This window comes from Staurois parvus, unplaced genomic scaffold (assembly GCF_062004578.1).
Source record: "Staurois parvus isolate SC_StPar_1 unplaced genomic scaffold, SC_StPar_1.0 ptg000272l, whole genome shotgun sequence".
Lineage (NCBI taxonomy): Eukaryota > Metazoa > Chordata > Amphibia > Anura > Ranidae > Staurois > Staurois parvus.
Window position 1 is genome coordinate 3152115 of NW_028318068.1, and position 17563 is coordinate 3169677.

The window sequence follows — 17563 nt, forward strand, 5'->3', positions numbered from 1 at the left end:
CTGGGCAACACGGACTTTCAACTCCCTCCAAAGGTTTTCTATGGGGTTGAGATCTGGAGACTGGCTAGGCCACTCCAGGACCTTGAAATGCTTCTTACGAAGCCACTCCTTCGTTGCCCGGCGGTATGTTTGGGGTCATTGTCATATTGGAAGATCATAGTTGAGGTCTACCTATGATGCCAATTACAGGCCTCTCTCATCTTTTTAAGTGGGAGAACTTGCACAATTGGTGGCTGACTAAATACTTTTTTGCCCCACTGTACATGCTGACACAGGGATGAAGGCTCACAACTGTCTAAAATGTCTCTGTATGATGTAGAATTACCACTACCCTTCATTGGTAACACCCGAACTCTGTAATTCGGAGGGGTGTCCACATGCTTTGTGTTTGGAAATTGTTTGCTTAGGGACTTACTCCTCTCCTCTATGTATCCTCACTGCAAATAATTTGCCCATCTGTTACGGTCCCAAAGCTGATGTCAAATGGGTGACTCTTCCGCTACCGATCCTGGATTGGTAATAGGCTGCCTGTTGGTTCCTATAGAACGACTCCTTCTATAGCTGAAGCAGCAAGATAGCACTCCCATTGCTAGCAATCAGGATTCAGCAACATTCAGGACAATGACAGGGCCTCATCAAGGGAGCAATTCCACTGGGATAGACAGGAATTCTTTTAAGAGTAATCCTGCTGCTGGAGATTTGTCTCTAGGAGCAGTATCACTCATCTGTAAAATACTACTAGACCCAGCACAAAAAGAGCAAAAAAAACCAAAACATTTTTTTTCAAAGATATAAATTATACTTACCATTTCATTTCTTCTGGCAATTGTCCTCCTGCAATATTTTGCCACCTTAAAAAAGTAGCCACATCACTGCCCTTTGACACAGTGATGACCACTAAAACTACATCTACTGCAGCCAGTTAGCCAAAACAGGACTGGTCACAATATGGACCAATAGGTGAAAGCAAAGGAAAGAGACAGACGCATGTAAATAAGCACAACAGGTGACACCAGTGGTGTCAGTTCATCCGCCATATTTTACAGTTGTCAACAAGTAATGGTAACATCAAAGGGCATTTGACAAAGAAAACCTTCTTACGTGTTTCATCCTCTCACAGACTTAATTGTAGACTGAGCATGTGCGAGGGTGAAATAAATCAGTGGAGTGTGGCATAGGAGGAGACTAGCTGAAACCCATTTTCATACTTTACTACGGAGTGATTGTGTGCTGCTCTATAATTTTCATTGACAGGTCGCACTACGTGCCCCTTGGATGCCAGCACCTTTTAGTGGTTGGAGTCACCAGGAGGACATACATTGTCACCTATCTTATGGGCTCTTTGGATGACATCTGTCATAAGCAAAACATTATTTCTTTGTATTTTTCTGTTGATTTTATTACTCTTTTTGTGCCAGTTTGGAAGTATTTTCCACATTTGTGGCTAGAATGTTTTAACTTCACTGCAAGTGAGAACCAACCTTGTAGACCCACCAATCTATCATAAAGAAGTAAGCAGTAGTTGTATCATAACCCCATCCTAAATCCCTCAAGACTGAGGCAAAAGAAAGGACAATGGCCACCTTCTCTGCCCTCCGCTTCTTTACCATATCAATTTCTGCTATAAGACAGGTGCACTTTAATGCTTTAACCACTTCCAGTCCGGACACTTTCCCCCCCTTCCTGTCCAGGCCAATTTTCAGCTTTCAGCGCTATCACACTTTGAATGATAATTGCGCGGTCATGCAACACTGTACCCAAATGAATTTTTTAGCATTTTTTTGAGACAGATAAAGCTTTATTTTGGTGGTATTTATTCACCACTGGGATTTTTATTTTTTTTGCTATATAAATAAAAATGTCCAAAAATTTTGAAAAAAAGTGTTTTTCTTATAACATTTTTCAAATAAATAATATTTCATCTTAAAACTTGGCCAAAATTTATTCAGTTATGTTTATAGTAAAAAAAAAAATAACCCAAATTAGTTTAGAACCAAAAATTATTATAATTTAAAAAAACAATTTACATTTTTATTTTATTTTTTTTTAGATTATTTATGGGGTTTTTTTTTTTTTACATACTGTCTCCCTAGCAGTACAGTGTCACCATGGTGAAACTGTACTACTTGTGGGGGGTGCTGAAGATTTTTTTTTTTTACACTGATTTCTTTTACACCCATAAAGGCTGTAAAAGCAATCATTTCTCCTTCTCTCTGGCTGTATTCTTGCAGCCATTGAGAAATACTGTGTGAGCTGTGATTGGTCACAGCTTGTCACATGGTACAAGGCTGTTGTGAATAGCCCTGTACCATGTGACCTCGGTGATCATTCACAGATTTCACACGTAGTAAGCAATGATGTCAGAAGTGACATATTGCTTACTACTCTGCATGTGATCACTGATTGACCAATCAGTGATCACATGATCAGGGCTTCGTACAGAGGTCCCGTACGATGATCGGTGTTCCACTGTGTCCGGAGAACACAGCGGGCACCGGATGGCGGTGCTGCGCGCTCCCAGGGAGCACGCACAAGCAGGGGGTGGGGAGGCCACCCGCCCCTGCACTGCCACAATCTGGCCGTTTATATTCAACAGCCGGATGGGAAGTGGTTAAAGAGTAATACAGAACATTAAGGTTGTTCAAAAGCAAACAATTGTGGTCAGATGTGGAATATTATGATTGTTGGAGCAGAACTCCACCTAAAAGGTGAAGTTCTGCTTTAAGGCTTCCTCCTCTGCTCCTCTTCCCCTTTTTTTGGGTGGGGGATACCTGACTTATGTACCTGCTCCCACTTCTGCTCCAACCGCCTATGCAATCGAAAGCAGAAGTTCTCTCTCCCCCCACCCCTCAGTCTTCTGGGACATTTGACAGGTCCCAGAAGACTGAAGGACCATTCACAATGTGCAGTGCAGGTGGTCCATGCGCAGATATGAAGCTGCAAGCTGCCACAGCCGGGTGCCCACATATGAGATGCCTGCGCCGAGGACAGAAGACGGAGGGAAGGAATGGCTCTGGTGAGCACATCGCTAGAACCTGGTGCAAGCAATGCGTTAGCATTAATAGTATCCTTCATTAAATGAAAAGTAATTGAAGAGGTGTCTATATACCTTTTGCCACATGGTAGGTGTGATGGCCAAATGTCCACATTCTTTTATATAGTGTATATCATATGCTGTAAGAATCATTATTATCGATCTCAGATGGTGTGGCCACCAAATGCTTTTGCACTGAATCCTGAATATCATTTTTAATCCATTTTACACACTACAAGCTGTTTATAGTGTATAAAGGTTAGAATGAGCAAATCTGTTTCATAAATTCACAGCACCTTCACATTTATGTATATAAAAAAATTACATTTTCTTATTTAAAATATTATCCACTTTAAGAAAATATTTTCCCAATCCATTTGTTTCCATTTGCACCTTTAGAAGAATAATCTGAAATATTGCATAGAGTAGATGACATTGATAAAAAGAAAATGCTGTGATATTCTGTAAAAATCGCAACTGACATATAATAATAATCATCACAGATTGAATACTTCTTCAGAGTCACAGCACTAAATTTGTATTAATTTTTAAAATAATTTAAATTCTTACATATCAACAGGGTAAGTGTTAATTAATTATTACAAAAATAGATATTTGTTTTTGGTTTAATTTTATTTGTATTATTATTTGAAAGTTTAATTTAATATATGAATGAGATATTAATATATATATATAGTTTATCTAATTATTATCTAAATTAATTTATAATTTGTGTATTGCAAAAATATTAGGGGTAGATGATATTTTATTTCTTGCTCACATCCTTCATAATTACCATTTCATTAAAAGAAATACACACAAGAATATGCTGGTTTTGTAAATACTGAGCTGCTTTTTACACAAGTTTCGCAACCGTTTTGCTGACTTTTAATAAAATGTTTTAAATAGCAAAACAAAAAAACTGCCGATAACCAGTGACCTTTTTAAAAGTCACCTTATTTTTATGGTAGTATAACAAACATTAATTATTTACCAAATTCACACTTAATGTGATTAGGTTATGTTTAAAAGAAAAATAATTAAAAATGCTAAATTTGTCAGTGAGAAAATATTTTGTTCAGCACAGAAATTTTAGATGGTACATTATAACTTTTTGGTAGGCAAGATATGATAATCGCTTTGTGATTATTGCTTTTTTAACTCAAATTTAAGCATTTTATTAATAGCATACCAGCTGGATGCAGGAATCTTATAAAACAAAATGTTCCCCAGCAAACTTACCGGATAGTCTGCACCAAAACAAAGTCTAAAGTGTTTAAACAATTTACATTTTTGTTGCAAGCATTTGCAAAAATATATGAAGCCGCTCAGCTGTGTCAAGGCCCCTATGAAAATGATGGTGTCTAGCTCTAGAATAACAGATGCAGGAATCTGCCTCATTATTTTTGTAAAAAAAAATATTTAAAATGTATCTAAAGCCAACTCGTGGATAAAGTAGGTTAGAATTTCTGTTTGGTCTTTATTGATGTCTGTGTTTTCACTTAGATTCACAATGTCCATGGGGTTGATATACTAAAGGCAAATAGGCTGTTCACTTTGCAAGGGAATTTTCCCCTAACTTACTGAATAAGGTGAGGCTCTGCTGACCTCTATCCAGGGGCGGACTGACCATTTGGAAACTCGGGCACTGCCCGAGGGCCCGGGGTCAGTAGGGGGCCCCATGAGATGCCCCTGGTACCTTTTTCATACGCTTTTTTGAGTTTGGGCAAAGACACAGGGGCCCCTTGATCCCCTATTGCCTGTGGGCCCCATGAGTTGTCATTCCGCCCCTGCCTCCATCATCCAATCATATGCAAGCAAAAATGCAGTTTTTTAGGTTTTTTTAAAAATATTATTGCATGTGATTGAAAATTCTTTGCAAAATCAATTTTCACTACAGTCACTAAGCTGTGGGAAAATTCCCTTGCAAAGGGATTGTCCCAGGGGGAATGTAAGTAAGATAAAATCCCAAATTTTGAGTCGTTGCCAGAATTAGTGGAGAGGGGAAATCTCCCAATAGGGATACCTGTTCCAGTGATGACTTTCTAAGAGAGATTTCTTCTACTTCCTGTTGTATCGATGGGACAGGAAGTGAAGTGAGATTTCCCAGTTGGATACAGAAGGCACAGCAGCCCCAAAAGTTACTATATACGCATTGACTGATACTAGAACTATACTATATTGGCATCCACAGCCCTGCCCTGGGTCTGTGCGACCAACTAAGAAGTTCAGATGTGGACAATGGAGAGACTGGAAACAAGCCTTTGCTGTTGACTTGAAAACGTTGATATGAGCCTTAGATTTTTAAGGAGCTGCAGGGGGTTTTTGACTAGCTAAGGGCCAAATTTAGAGTATTTCCCTAAAAAAATAAAGTAAGCCTTACAAATGAAGTACACCCCCCAAAAACACACCCTCTAAATAAATTAATAAAGCAGAATAAGTCTTTTTTTCCAGCTATTTTCACCTAAACACCTCAATGAACTAAATTTAAAGTTCCTGTGTTACAGCAAACTCCGATCAATGCATTCTGACATGGATCAGCTGCTCATTTTTTCTAGGGGTGAGCACAAAGCTCATACTCACCTGACCCGCCGATCCTCTGGAAAACCGCACTCCCCCCATGGTTCAGTGGTGGATTGTTCCTGTCTATGGAGCGTGCTGGTGTTAGGAACAGTCCATTTACAAGACTGCTGGACCGCGGGGGGGGGGGGGGGCAGGAGCTGAAAGGACTGGTCTGGGAGGATCGGCGGGTTGGTAGAGTATATCTCAACTGTTCCCTCCCCTAGAGCAAAATGAGCAGTAAACCCGTGCAGTGGGAGCACAGCCCCCCAAAAAGTTTGCCAGTAATTCTGCTTTAAATATTGCTGAAGTCTATGCTTTAATATATAAATCAGTTTATGTGTCTTTCAGGATCCCTGTGGACACTATCTCCAGGCTGTACTAGGGTAATGACTTCTTGCCAAGTCAGCAGTAGGCCCTGCCCCTTCTGCTGCTAAGTCCCTCCCTTGCAGTTCAGTTTTCAAATGCCAGAGCCTCTGCTGGCTACTGAGAGTTATCACCAGACGAGGATGGGACTTGTAGACACCACATAATTATTAGCTAATAATAAAGCCTTGTCCTGAGATCCAGGAGCTTCATAAGCACAGAGAACCTGATTTGAAGAATACATACAGCAAGCACTGAAACAGTATTGTTAGCAGAGACACTTTTTAGGTGACGATGGATTCAATTTAAAGTATATTGTAGACAAATACAAGACTTTTTGATTTAATGGATACACCTTACCTGCCAAGTGGCTGTACATGAGATCCATGTTTAATTCCCAACTGGCCAGGCCATTACAAGCCAGTGAAAATACTAAGGGATGTGTTACCTGGTTCCAAGCTTCACCCTTGGCAAGGGATGTTATATTGAATCATGTAAAATGGAACATGATTCATCTTCTTTTTTGGTTCACAGTCATACTTTGAACTTGAAACGTCTGTGCAGAACACATCATTTATACCTACTGTACTTAAAGTATGATTGCATTGAACATAAAGCAATATTTTTTGGCGTAGCATTTAAGTGAGGCCGTTACTCACGGCTTCTCTGGTTGAATTAGTTATCAGTTATTTTCATTGGGAAACCTGTAGATAAATGGATACCTTTCTAGAGAGAAGCCTTTCTTCTAACTACTGTGTCAGTTGATCCCAATGTTTATTTCTACAATGGGGCTTGTCCTCAGGGCCCTAGCTGTCTGACAACCAACTAGAACAATAGTTTCTCCATTTGACTAGTTGACCTCCAACAGTATGGGGGCCTCTAGTGCAGGGGTCTCCAAATTTTCTAAACAAAGGACCAGTTTACTATCCTTATATCTTTAGGGAAGTCAGACTGTGGCCATTGGGAGTAGATAATGCCTCAGACTTGGTGATCAGTGGAAGTAAAAAAAATACATAGCACCCCTTTGCTCAGTAGGTGGAGGAATAGCGTCCCATCATTGGTGTTAGTAGTTGGAATAGTTTCACTATCGTTGGTGTCAGTGGGAGGAATAGCGTCCCTTCATTGGTGTCAGTAGAAGGAATAGAGCTCCATTGTTGGTCTCAGTGGGAGGAATTATGCCTACTGTTGGTGTCAGTGGGGGGGGAATAGTGTTTTGTATCAGTGAAAGGAATAGTGTCCCAACAGCTGGATAAAGGCAAGCAAAGGGCCTCATCCGGCCCGCAGGCCACAGTTTGGAGACCACTACCCTAGTGCTACTCATACTATTTGCTCCACCTTAAATGTCTTCTGCATTATTTGTGGGGAGGTGATCTTGCTAAGCTGGTCATCAGGCAGTGGATCTCTACTGACCAGTCCAGTTTTAGAATCCACACAATTGGAGGTCCTCTCCCAGAAGCATATCTGCATATGTACAGGATTCCAATGCCTGGTTATAACGATCAAACTTATTAAGGTGGCCATAGATAGATCGAAATTCAGCCAGTACAGCAGGGACTGACCAAATTTCGATCCATGTGTGCCGCTGCAGTTAAACAGAAGTCGGGGAGTCTCGATTCGTATTGTGTGGATAGGGGAATTGATTCAGTTTTTTTCATTCAGCTCACTGGCTTTCAAGTTCCTCTATAATGAATGTAGAATGTAGTTTTCAATAGAGGGTGATAAGAGTCGGGTGTGACAATACACTAAGGCTGGCCATACACTATCCTCTGGATCAACTGTGGGTGTAGGATTATAACTTTTTTTTTTTTTATGGTTGAATTGGATGGATTTTTGTCTTTTTTCAGCCAGACTAACTATGTAACTATACAATTTTCTGTCCAATTTCTGCCCAATTTCCTTTATTTTACCTTCAACTATGTACTGCAAGAGGCTGCCTAATTGGATACAATTGAAAGCGTTTTCAGGTTTGGCCTCCTATTATATGGTTTTTGGTAAATCTAAACCAAAATCTCAAGTAAACTTTATAGTGTATGGCCAACCTTACCTTGTAAACCCATTTGTAAGTGAAGGAAGAAGAACAGAAGAGTAACTTCAGAGGGAGGATCTTAAAGCAAACTTGTAGGGAAGTTACACACTAAAATGAATCTCTAAAACATAAAGGCAACAAAAGGTGTCTGAACACATCTTCCTGTCCAGGGAACACGGGTAGCCATCAAACATGGGTTCCAGGGTGGGACAGGGCTTTGTCCAGCTTTAAGGTCAGAGTTCAGCTACACCTCACCCAAGGGCAGACTGACAACTCATGGGGCCCCCGGGCAATAGGGGATCATGGGGCTCCTGTGTCCTCGCCCACACCCAAAAGAGCATATGAAAAAGACAATGAAAGGTACCAGGGGCATCTCATGGGGCCCCCTACTGACCCCAGGCCCTCAGGCAGTGCCCGAGTGCTCAAATGGTCAGTTCGCCCCTGGCCTCACCTGTATTCCTCATTACTAAATTGCATTGCAGGCTTCCAACCATACTTCCAGAAGTACAGTATGTGCATTGCCACAGATAGCGGGGCTTAAATGGTGATCAGTACGTAGAATTAAGGTCCGCATGCCTCTTTTTTTGTCTATTGATATCTGCTTGGGCAACCTATTACTGCTCAACTTCAGTAGGGCTGCAGTTTTATTTTACACAATTCCCTAGGAACCTCCTACTCAAATCTAAATTTTGGATGAAGGTCTCTTTTTTTTATATGTTCATGCTTATCACAGACTATGAATTACCATAGGCAAGAGCTGTGACCTTCCAACTTTTGACTTAAGCCCAAGTATGCTAAGCTCAGCTGATACAGAACATCTGTTAGTAGCAAAGGACATGTCCCTTGTGCTGATGTTTTCCTTAAAATCTTCATTCCTCTGATTCTCCCTGCCCCCGCAGTCATATTCTTCCGGACTGGAGGAGATGAGCAGAAAGGACGGGCATAGTTGGCACTCTTGACGAGTGCATATGACAGGGTAGATCTAAAATTTTGGATTGCCACCAGAACAGAAATAGAGGGGACATCTTCTAGTTGGGACACTTTCTTATCTAAGAGGGGATTTTCCTAGCATTGAGGTTATCCCTTGACTTTTTGTTGAGTCTACAGGACAGGAAGTGATGGGCAATCTGCCTAGTAGGACACATATCCAAAATGAAAGTATTGGCTTTAGATATACTTTAAGATTTATTGACAGAAACCAGTGCTACCTTGTGCGGAGGGAGAATCCTGATGAATGTGAATGTATTTAGTAAAATGTACAGTGTTGTTGCCATTGCTGTTTGTGTTTATGATGGTTTCATTCACTGTGACACCCTTATTAATTTTGCCACCGGTTCACCTGACTCTAGAGGTGCCCCCATAGGCCTAACACAAGTTGATCAATTTAAAATAACAAATACAATGCAAGATTTAACTCATGTCTGTGTTGTTTCTTATTTACATTCAAGGTTGGACTTACTTATTTGCTAATGCTATCATACTGGGGAACGAGCTGTAATTCATAACAACCAGTTTCATCTTTAATTATTCAAGAGATATGCCTACATTGTTGTCCGATCCTAAAGATTAATTCCAGGCATGGTATATTTTTACATTGTTACATTGCTCTATCTTGGACCAGTGGAACAATGTATATACCGTACCTGGCCGATGGCCCTGGAAGCTGGAAATCACTGAAGACATTGATGGGGAAACCCAAAACTCATGGGTTTCAGTAACATTTTGACTGCTGAAGCTGGATTGAAAAGTAGATGTTTATTATACAAGCATGTAGCTAGACCTCCATGCAGGGAGAGCAGAACAATACATGGTGTTGGATTCAAAGTAATGCTCTGTCTAACTAGGGCCCTCTAATACAATTTATATGCTTTTCCAATGGGTGGTACCTTACTATCTGATCTTTCTGTCAAGAGCCATCTATGTTTTTGGAGAAACTTCTGGAGATGCGATTATTTGTCCACATGTAAATGTCCATCAAGTTTGACAGGTCCTCAAAGGCTGTGACAACAATCTTGAGGTCAATAGGTTGTGAGAATGCTGTGGAACTGGTAGCTGAAGTGAAGTACCAGATATTAAGCCAACAGGAGAGGGCATGAGGTGTGGAACTGGTTTTTCTCATACAAGGAAAAATAAATAGGTTGTTAGGCCATCTAATTCAATACCAATGTATTTCATATTTATATCTAAAATGGCTGCTCCATTTTCCCTTACAACATGACTCCACCTTTTTCTGGGTCCCGTGCTGAACAGCCGGCCTGACGCATTGTGAATACAGGAGGTTGGTGGCTCGGCATGGGCACCATTCAGAGAATGCTTTGCAGTTTCTGAATGAATGCGAAGCATCCTCTGATTGGAAGAGGTGGTGATGTCATCATAAGTGTGATGTCACTGCCCTGTCCAATCAGAGAATGCTTTTCATTCATTCAGAAAATGCAAAGCAGTTTCTGAATGGCATCTATGCCAATCATAGTACATCTATCCAGCTGCTCAGCACCGCATCTGGAAGCAAGTGGAGATCACTGGAGTAGTGTTGTCTACCTCAGTGATTTCCAACCTTCAGGGACATCAGACATGTTTGTTGTTATATACTGTACACAGTTACATTGGTCCAAGCTGGACCAGTGTAACTACAGTATGTAAAAATATACCATACCTGGAATTCTTCTTTAAAGCAAGCCCATGCTTTGCCCAAGAGGGTCAACACAACAGTTGCTTTAATAGCCTGCTCCCTCACTGCTGCATTCATCAGTTCCTTCTGGGATGGAGGAGCACATTACTCAGTGGTGGCACTTGGACATTAGTCTACTGCTGTCATTTGGGGTTGGGAAGAGTCCTCAGCCCTGAGTTGCCCTACTGGAGCAACTCGGAGTTTAAAGTGGAACTAGTACCCTTAAGTAGTCACCTCCTTTCCAGTGATGCAACATCCATGAGCTTCTTCTGGGTTCGGAGTTTTCAGCCATCTTGATTGACCAAGCCAAGCGGTTGTAACTCCTGCCCATGCGATTTCATTCTTCCCGGCACTGAGGCATACGAAGAATGTACACTGAGCTGCACATGTACTGTGTCTGGTGGGGTTTTTTTTCTTCCTCTAAACGCACCACCTGCATGTTAAAACTTATATGAGTATTATCACCTTCAATGGTAGCGCTGCTAATAATCACTACCATTGAAGGTGATAATATTCATAACAAGTTTTGACATAGCATTTAAAGTGGCAGCTCATTGGATATAATAATATTTTTAAATCATCATTTGGCGCAATTGAGTATTTGGATACATTTTTTGGGTCACTCTATAAATTAAGAAGCGCCTGCATGTTAGTTTGCATGTTAACCTATTTGTCCATGCACACCTAGAGGAGTTTAGAGGCAGAGAAAAAACACACGGAGCAGCAGCGTTTTGGCAGGCTAGGTACACTTAGCACTTGAACATGAATTCATTTCAATGGCCAATTAAATAAATTAATACCCAAGCGTTTGATGCGGCTAAATGCATCTACATGCGTTTACAAGTGTCAAGCGGTTTCTGCCAAAACGCTGCTACCAGGAGGAAAGGCAGGAGCAGCAAATGATACTACTTAACAGCACAATTCACATACACATAGAAGGCCCAACATATATATATATATTAAAGCCGTAGTAAAAAATATTATTGCACTCACATGGTAATGGTGACACAGAGAACACAAACAGCTCACTAGGAGGATCTATAGCTCTTCCCACGGTCGGCGTGCATTCCAAACCCAGGATGTGACGTCAGAGGAACCGGAAATGGCGTCAGCAGCTTGAGCCTCTTCAGAAACAAACGTGTCTATACTTATCTGCTGTGTGTAATGGTTTTGCACAGAGCAGCCTGGATCCTCCAGTTCTTGGTTCCTTTGCTGGCGCTCCTGGCTCCTCCCTTTTGTCGGGTACCCCATAGCAAGCAGCTATGGGGGCACCCAAGCAAGAGTGTTCCCAAGCCACTGTTTCATGTGTTCATTCACACACGTAGCTGCAGCTTGGCCCCGCTCCCTCTCTTTCCTCATTGGCTGACTGGCTGTGATTGACAGCAGCGGGAGCCAATAGCTCCCGCTTGCTGTCTCAGCCAATGAGGACGAAGAGACCCGGGACAGTCGAGGCTGTCGTGCACATCGCTGGATCACGATGGGGCTCAGATAAGTATTGAGGGGGCTGGGGGGGCACTGCTGCACACAGAAGTTTTTTTACAGTCATGCATAAAATGCATGAAGGTAAAAAACCTTGAGACCTTGAGCCTTTACAACCACTTTAAGGACATACCTCAAACTCGTTAACAGAGCCTAACTGTTCATTTTCCTAGGGATGATGAATTACATGATATAAACTGTTACAAAAAATGAAAGGAACACTTTGAAAACACATCAGATCTCAATGGGGAAACATCTCCTGCTGGATCTCTATACTGATATGGACGGGGTAATGTGTTAGGAATGTAAGGACGCCCCATCGTTTGATGGAAATGAAAATGATCAACCTACAGAGGACTGAATTCAGAGACACCCCAAAAATCAAAGTGAAAAAATGATGCAGCAGGCGAGTCCATTTTGCTGAAATGTCATTGCAGCAACTCAGAATGGTCCTCAGTAGTCTGTATGGCCCCCACGTGCTTGTATGTATGCCTGACAACGTCGGGGCATGCTCCTAATGAGACGATGGATGGTGTCCTGGGGGATTTCCTCCCAGATCTGGACCAGGGCATCACTGAGCTCCTGGACAGTCTGAGGTGCAACCTGGCGGTGTCGGATGGACCAAAACATGACATCCCAGAGGTGTTCTATTGGATTTAGGTCAGGTGAGTGTGGGGGCCATTCAATGGTATCAATTCCTTCATCCTCCAGGAACTGTCTGCATACTCTCACCACATGAGGCCGGGCATTGTCATACACCAGGAGGAACCCAGGACCCACTGCACCAGCGTAGGGACTGATAATGGGTCCAAGGATTTCATCCCGATACCTAATGGCAGTCAGGGTGCCATTGTCTAGCCTGTAGAGGTCTGTGTCCCTCCATGGATATGCCTCCCTAGACCATCACTGACCCACCACCAATACGGTCATGCTGAACGATGTTACAGGCAGCAGAACGTTCTCCATGGCTTCTCCAGACCCTTTCACATCTGTCACATGTGCTCAGGGTGAACCTGCTCTCATCTGTGAAAAGCACAGGGCGCCAGGGTGGACCTGCCAATTCTGGTGTTCAATGGCAAATGCCAATTGAGCTCTATGGTGTGTGAGCACAGGGCCCACTAGAGGACATCGGGCCCTCAGGCCACCCTCATGAAGTCTGTTTCTGATTGTTTGGTCAGAGACATTCACACCAGTGGCCTGCTGGAGGTCATTTTGTAGGGCTCTGGCAGTGATCATCCTGTTCCTCCTTGCACAGAGGTGCAGATACCAGTCCTACTGATGGGTTAATTACCTTCTACGTCCCTGTCCAGCTCTCCTAGAGTAACTGCCTGTCTCCTGGAATCTCCTCCATGCTCTTGAAACTGTGCTGGGAGACACAGCAAACCTTCTGGCAATGGCATGTATTGATGTGCCATCCTGGAGGAGTTAGACTGCCTGTGCAACCTCTGTAGGGTCCAGGTATCTCCTCATGCTGCCAGTAGTGACACTGAGCTTAGCCAAATGCAATACTAGTGAACAGTCAGAAAAGATGAGTAGGGAAAAAAATGTCAGTGGCCTCCACCTGTAAAACCATTCCTGTTTTGGGGGTCGTCTCATTGTTGCCCATCTAGTGCACCTGTTGGTAATTTCATTAACACCAAAGCAGCTGAAACTGATTAACAACCCCCTCTGCTACTTACCTGACCAGATCAATATCCCAGGAGTTTCATTGACTTGATGCTAGACTCTGATTAAACAGTGTTCCTTTAATTTGTTTGAGCAGAGTATATACTGTGTATATATATATGTCTCACAATGAAACCTGGCCGCTGATACTATATTTGTTCCATCCCTGAGAATAATCCATCTCTGTTATCAGTAATATTGGTGCTGGATATTTATAATACGTGTCACCTGCTTCAGCCATTTATCATCCTCGCCGTCATCACTCGCTGACTGTTTGTCAATTTGCAACAGCCGGTGATTGAAGATGAAGATAGCAAACAAAACCCGAAATAAATGCTTTGTGAAGGCTGAAAATATGATTTTTTTTCAGAAGTGTACTTAAAGCTGAACTCCGGGCAGATGTACTCCTTTCAGGCTTCTATTGTGGAAATAAAGACACGAGATGGTCCAATAGGACTTTTAATTTCTCTGAATTGGGATAATGTGAAATGAAACAGTCAGTGCATTTTGGGGGACCAAGGAAGAGAAAGAATTTCTCAATAGAATGTTAGCAAGGTTAGATTTCCTCTAAAAACTTCCATGACTGACAATATAGGTGACACTAACACTAACCCTCCCTGTAAATATCATGCTAATCCTTCCTATAATCCTAACACCAACCCTCCCTGTAATCCTAACACTAACCCTCCCTGTAATCCTAACACCAACCCTCCCTGTAATCCTAACACTAACCCTCCCTGTAACCCTATCACCAACCCTCCCTGTAATCCTAACATTAACCCTCCCTGTAATCCTAACACTAATCCTCCCTGTAACCCTATCACCAACTCTCCCTGTAACCCTAACACTAACCCTCCCTGTAACCTTAACACTAATCCATCCTATAATCCTAACACCAACCCTTCCTATAATCCTAACACTAATCCTCCCTGTAACCCTAACATTACCTCTCTCTGTAACCCTAACACCAACCCTCCCAATTACCCTAACACTAATCCTTACTGTAATCCTAACTCTAACCCTCCCTGTGACCTTAACACTAATCCATCCTATAATCCTAACACCAACCCTCCCAATTACCCTAACACTAATCCTTACTGTAATCCTAACTCTAACCCTCCCTGTGACCTTAACACTTACCCTCCCTGTACTCCTAACACCAACCCTCCCTGTAATCCTAACACAAACCCTCCCTGTAACCCTAACACCTACCCTCCCTGTAACCCTAACACGTACCCTCCCTGTAACCCTAACACCAACCCTCCCTGTAACCCTAACACCAACCCTCCCTGTAATCCTAACACAAACCCTCCCTGTAACCCTAACACCTACCCTCCCTGTAACCCTAACACGTACCCTCCCTGTAACCCTAACACTAACCCTCCCTGTAACCCTAACACGTACCCTCCCTGTAACCCTAACACCTACCCTCCCTGTAACCCTAACACGTACCCTCCCTGTAACCCTAACACCAACCCTCCCTGTTACCCTAACACTAACCCTCCCTGTAATCCTAACTCTAACCCTCCCTGTAACCTTAACACTTACCCTCCCTGTAACCCTAACACCAACCCTCCCTGTAACCCTAACACTTATCCTCCCTGTAACCCTAACACTAACCCTCCCTGTAACCCTAACACTAACCCTCCCTGTAACCCTAACTCTTACCCTCTCTGTAACCCTAACACTAACCCTCCCTGTAACCCTAACACTAGCCCTCCCTGTAACCCTAACACTAACCCTCCCTGTAACCCTAACACTAACCCTCCCTGTAACCCTAACACCAACCCTCCCTGCAACCCTAACACTAACCCTCCCTGTAATCCTAACACTTACCCTCCCTGTAATCCTAACACCAACCCTCCCTGTAATCCTAACTCTAACCCTCCCTGTAATCCTAACATTAACCCTCCCTGTAACCCTAACACTTACCCTCCCTGTAACCCTAACACCAACCCTCCCTGCAACCCTAACACTAACCCTCCCTGTAATCCTAACACTAACCCTCCCTGTAATCCTAACACCAACCCTCCCTGTAATCCTAACTCTAACCCTCCCTGTAATCCTAACACTAACCCTCCCTGTAACCCTAACACTAACCCTCCCTGTAACCCTAACACCAACCCTCCCTGTAACCCTTACACTAACCCTCCCTGTAACCCTTACACTAACCCTCCCTGTAATCCTAACATTAACCCTCCCTGTAACCCTAACACTTACCCTCCCTGTAACCCTAACACCAACCCTCCCTGCAACCCTAACACTAACCCTCCCTGTAATCCTAACACTAACCCTCCCTGTAACCCTAACACTAACCCTCCCTGTAACCCTAACACCAACCCTCCCTGCAACCCTAACACTAACCCTCCCTGTAACCCCAACACTAACCCTCCCTGTAATTCTAACACCAACCCTCCCTGTAATCCTAACACCAACCCTCCCTGTAACCCTAACACTAACCCTCCCTGAAACCCTAACACCAACCCTCCCTGTAATCCTAACACTAACCCTCCATGTTACTCTAACACTAATCCTCCCTGTAACCCTAACATTAACCCTCCCTGTAACCCTAACATTAACCCTCCCTGTAACCCTAACACTAATCCTCCCTGTAATCCTAACACCAACCCTCCCTGTAATCCTAACACCAACCCTCCCTGTAACCCTAACACCAACCCTCCCTGTAATCCTAACACTAATCCTCCCTGTAACCCTAACATTAACCCTCCCTGTAACCCTAACACTAATCCTCCCTGTAACCCTCATAAATGCTTACATTAACCCTGACATTAAACATCTCCATAATCCTAACACCAACTCCAATGCTAACTCTCCCTAACATGTTTCCTCTCCTCTGATGACCATTCTATGCTCATGCTGATGTCCTGGTGCCACATTTTCTTTTTTCTGTACTCAAGAATGTGTTGAGCTCTGCTGCACTGAAGAGGGATGGGCAGCTTCAAGCGGCTGTAGCCTGGGAGCAGAGACTCTTTCTTTCTCCAGCATTACACGGCCAGAATATTAAAGTTGGGAATGGTACACATTCTCCTCTCCTCGGTAATCCTCAGATTACTCCCCCGCCGCTGCCTGCTAGAATACATTATTGATGATTTTGTTATTGCAACACAGAACAGAAACTTCTTCAAGGCAGAAAATTGTCTGCAATAAAACGGCTGAGACACAAGACTAATAATAGAGGCTGGGCCAGGAGGAGACATTTCCAGCGTCACCGAGCAATAACACACACATATGGTGTATGTGATCAAAGGGACTTCTGCCTGGAGCAGAGCGCACTGACCCGCACCAACCATTCTCTGTTCATCGTCCTGATTGGCCTATAAACAGAGCTGCTGTTAGAAACCACGGGCCCCATACAGCCAACCTGACAGGGCCCCCATTCCCCCCTCCCCCCAAAAAAACACAGTGTTTTAGGCTTCAGTTATGAATAGACACAGCAAGTGATTGGTACCGATCACTCATTGTGTTCACTCAGGAAAGAGAGCGGCTGGCAAATGTGACATATTTACTGGACCCTTCCCTCACTCTCCATCCAGAAGCATTCTATTGTGTGCTGGAGAGGGGGAAGCCGGCAGCACTGTGGGGGGAAAGTATGGTGCACAGGGAGGGGGGATGGGTGCAGAGGGGGAGGGGAGCAATTACTGGAACTGATCCCCTGTATGGCTCCCTCTGCAGCAGCTAAAAGCCAGCGGGAGGGAAAGGAGATGAAGTCAGCTTTCAGCTGCTGCAGAGAGAGCCATACAGGGGA